The 4,835-nt window shown below is 34.9% G+C and overlaps 1 protein-coding gene across 2 annotated transcripts in view; it reads left to right on the forward strand.

The window, feature by feature from the left end:
- LOC106872763 (FMRFamide receptor) overlaps nt 1–4,835 on the forward strand; it is a 285,188-nt gene that overhangs the window by 164,275 nt on the left and 116,078 nt on the right. The window lies entirely within an intron of this gene.

The following is a 4,835-nucleotide window of genomic DNA, read 5'->3' on the forward strand; positions in this document are numbered from 1 at the left end:
CTCTCTCTCTTTCTCTCTCTTTCTCTCTTTCTCTCTCTCTCTCTCTCTCTCTCTCACTAACTTCCCTACTCTCTTTCTCATTCTTTCATTCTACACTCCCATATCTATGCATTTTTTTTTACAGTTGAGGACTAATTTAATACCAACTAAGACAAAGAAAGACATATTCTACCTCTCACACTGTCACATATTATTTCCTAATTATTCAAGTTAAGCCTGTTGATTTGAAGATACGATAGTTCTGATAATTAGTTTATCTTTCTTTCACTTCAGAAACTTATACATGTCTGGTGTTGACAATATTGGTTTTGAAACTTGATATTTGTGTTCTGATGTATGTCTTGGACCATGTAATATGTCATAAGGTCTTTACTGGCTAGTTTATTCTGGTTTCTGGTTGAAGGATGTTTACTTACTTACGAGCCAAATTTTTCCAGACATTCCATGTCAGAGGACAAGAAAGAGTAATTGTAATGTTGCCAAGGTAATTCTAAGATACGATATTGGTATCGCTACATTGCTTAGATGCACATGGTTGATATAAGTGAACGAAAATTAGATGAAAGCAAGTGTACATGTTCCTAGATAGGTTGGAGAGAAATTACAGAGAATAAACGAACACTGGAGTTGGATTATATATCAGTCGGAATATTGTGGAAAAATTAGGAAAGGTAATTTGTGAGGGTTTAGACCGCATAATGAATTTGTGATTTTCCTTGAGATGGAAGTCATTACGTTACAGTTTCTCTATTTTTAGTTCTATAGCTTAAAAATATCCTGCATCGTTGATCTCCCTATACAGAGTAAGGTGCGAGAAATCACGGATAGACTTTCGGGTTTCTGCACTGTAATAAGACAAAAGATCAGTTTCTCTAAGACAAAAATGATGTTCTCTAATTCCTTCAAGAATCAGTACTGTGAATCTTAAACATGTCTATGTTGCACGAAACTTACTGTGATTGATTTATTTAACTTGGTAGGAAACATCCACGTTTTGTAACATTGGATGAGGAGATTCGCTATAGATTAAAGTGAAGCAGTATAGCTTTCGGTCAGTTAGAACATCGAGTGTCATCTCAGTTATATATATACATATGATTACTAAGTGGAGAGCCTATCAGACTAGCGTTGACACAATACTCCTCTATGCATAGGTACATGATGCTGTCAGATACCAATTGTAACAAGCTAACTTTGTGATTTGCAATAGAACTTGCAGGTCAGCAGTTGAGTCAAAAGACGCCAAGGAGCACAAAACAAAGGAAGTAATAAGCTGTTACAAGAAAAAGGATGGAGGCGTTAAATATGCTCTTACTTGATAGAGAGTCGACATGTACCATGTATGTATGTATGTATGTATGTATGTATGTATGTGCATGTCTGTATAAGTTTGGATGTGTGTGGATTCCAGCTTCATATATCGAAACGGAAGCAGTTGTTTACGTTGCTAAATACTCCAATAATTATTGTTAGAATATAAAGGTATAATCCGAATTGAATACTTGTATATTTGTCATCAATTGAGAATAAATGGGTTCTTTGACTCTAACCCTTCATGGTATTGTGACTTTTGCTGGACAGTGAATGCCAGCTAGTGTGATTAGTTTATTTTTCTCTGATGTAGATCATTATGTGTGATGTAATACGCTTTCATTTCATTATATCTAAAGAGTAACATTTCACCTGTGTCCTTTGGAATTTCTTTGTGATCATCTTCTTCGTATCTAGGTAGCTTTTTGCATTTGTCTCTTCAAGATTATCCATTTTAGCGAATTTCCTTATATAATTTTATAGCCACCTCATCAAGTCCCAAAGTAGTAATACTTCAAAGATATTTTCGCCTAGTTATTTATGATGCAGGTAGCCACCTTAATCATAGCTGTTCAAAGTTCGCTTTCCCTTATCGCACCTAAAAATTTCACTTGCTTCCCTATGACTTTTTTATTCAGTTTGTTTTTGTTATTTTCGGTGTCTCTTTTGCAAGAGTTTATCCTTCAAAGTGAGAGCTAATTTCCTTGTTACTTATGTAAGGCAACTAAACCTGGTTGTCAAACTTGTCATATTATAGTTTGCTGAGAATATACTGACACATGACGTTTCTCTACTGTGTATGGCGTTTCGTTGCTGATGACTTTGTGTCCATTAATTGCGCAATGATCCTTGATATACATTCGAGATATTCAGTCAGAGAATTTTATCCGAGGACTGTCTTTCTCACTCATGATGTTATTAGCCTCACGTATGTTGACTTAATCCACAGCAGGACGTCATTTTGTGATTAATAAACGTTGTGAAAGTCAGATCCATCACCATATTAAGGCTGATTGGAGCAATGTAAAGCTTCTGCTGTGATGCTTCCGTTCCAAGCAGGGGTGATATACATAACGACTTGTATGGAAATTTATGGCATGGGTTAATTTTCCTGTTTTAACAGCAATAGCTCAAATCTCATCTAGCGCCTAATAATTGCTCAAGCGTGTTTATGGGCACTAGTACAGGTAAAACATTGTGGGTGACTAATTTATTGTGCGTGTAAAGTTCTGCAGACCATTATTTCCTCATTCTAATACTATATACCTAGTTCCTTGCTAGAAGATCCTTCATAGGAATTATTTGTATCCATTCCAAGCTATTGATAATAATGCTACTAGATGGGTTTGTAATTCTACTACGTTTTACCACCACGTAAGAATGTTTCCATTCGTTAAACGCTACCTCTGTAGTATAACTAGGCCAAGACGTTCCTTCATACCTTCAGTATTTTTTTGTGTATTTTTAGATAGTCCGCAAAGAAGGAATGTATGTAGTGTTTCTGCCTTGTGCTCTAATTGCATGTTCTTCGGATTTCCGTTACAGAAATTATAAACAGTATCAGGGTAAGACTCTCCTCTAGAAATATACCTCTGTAATACTGTATCATTCTAGTGACGCTAGAACTACATCATGGACGAATTTAGGTTGTCTGTGGCCTTGATTATTGTATCTGAAAGTTTAATGCGTCGTAGGAAAGTAACTGTTAGATCTATGAGTCGAAAACGAAATCGAATGTTCTCCTGCCATTCAGCTTGACTTTGACGAGTCCACCGCTGCCCCACCACAGTTTTGCGGGTTAAGAGTTGTACAGCATATACGTAAACTGGTTTTTTTTGATGTTTTTGTTTTTGCAACATGTTCAGATGGGATTTTATTACTATCACTGGATCTCGGAGGACCAATTTCAGATTGGTTATAAACGTTTAGTGTCACAGATTCTGACACGCAATTAACCAGTAATTTCGTCGTGTGAGTGGCTTCCTTTTTAGTATCAATATTGTTTCTGCCAGCACGAAACAGCTTGGTAAATTCATGTCTCTTTGTGAGCTTGCTTGTAAAGGTCACTAAATAATTCCCATAAAATGCCAGCGAGACATGATGTATCAGAAGATTAAATGTTTGTATTACACTTCAGACTACCTTAACAGTGACGATCTATGCTTTGCGTTCAAATCAGAAAAATATATATGTTTTGAATGTAATCTAGACACTTTGACCTCATTTACCTCTCTCTCTCTTTCTCTCTCAGTTTTTGCCCTGAATATCTCTTGCTCAGAATGATCCACCATCGCATTTATTGATCGTCCAATCATATCCTTGTAAACTACTGAATAGTTTGTAATTAAATTTGTTAATCATTTTTCTTTCAGCAACATTGTCTGCTGTTGGGGTCCTTATAGAAATTTTGTCTTCTGATAAAGAATGATCAATTTGTATAGAACTTTTCTCTTTCTACTGTATCTAAATATTGGTTCTATTGTATTATATCATCGCTGCTGGTTCGGAACGTATTTATTTATTTATTTATTTATCTATTTATTTATTGGCATGCGATAAACAACACCAGAGGACGTTCATTTTTCTATAGATCAACAATACTTTTTTTTTTCATATTCCAAAGCGACGATGATAAGGCTTATGTATATAAGTGTATATATGATTAAGCACATCTGTAGTTCTGCGAAATTCTTCCTGAATAAAATAAGGATGCCTATTAGTAACTGTCGCACTATTTAAAATAAAAAAAAAACATAAAACATGAAAGAATCAAGCATGTAACGAATTTACGAGAGATATCGATTTTTTGTTCGATTGATTGAGCCATTAATTTCTAGTTTGATTATCGATCACGCAAACTGAGTTCTCTGTCGATGAACAAAAAAAGGTGAAAGCATAGAAATCGTGATCTCATACGGTTATGAAAAAAAATGGACTCTAATACACAGATTGTTGAGGAGATTGCTGTAGAATCAGGGGTTTAAGCGGATAAACATATATAAGTTCTCTAGATAAAAAAAAAACACATACAGCCACACACACACACGCACCAGTGCGAGCGTGCACAAACATACATATACAAAAGGTCTGAGAGAGAGAGTGTGTGTGTGAGAGAGAGAGAGAGAGAGGGCAGACATGCATCTATATACAGAGAGATTTTTACAATTAGACGGAAACAATCATGGCGTGATATCAAGATATATTGAAATATTTCAACAGTATCTTATATAATTTCTAATAAAGATAGAGAAGTAGAGAAATGGGTTGAGAGAAATTTGAATGTAAATATAAGCCCATGAATAAATAATTGTCAAAAGTGCAAGAAAAAAACATTCATAGAAATATGCGAAGGATATGCAGTCGTAAGCTTAGATACACAGGACAAAATTGTATATGGATTACAAATTACAAAATATGGTGTAAAATCCCTTGTCTTCTATTCCATCTCATTTTCGTCATCCTTGCATACATACACGTATATACACGTACAATGTATATATATATATATATATATATATATATAT

The sequence above is a fragment of the Octopus bimaculoides genome, chromosome 4, assembly GCF_001194135.2.
Source record: "Octopus bimaculoides isolate UCB-OBI-ISO-001 chromosome 4, ASM119413v2, whole genome shotgun sequence".
In the NCBI taxonomy this organism is placed as follows: domain Eukaryota; kingdom Metazoa; phylum Mollusca; class Cephalopoda; order Octopoda; family Octopodidae; genus Octopus; species Octopus bimaculoides.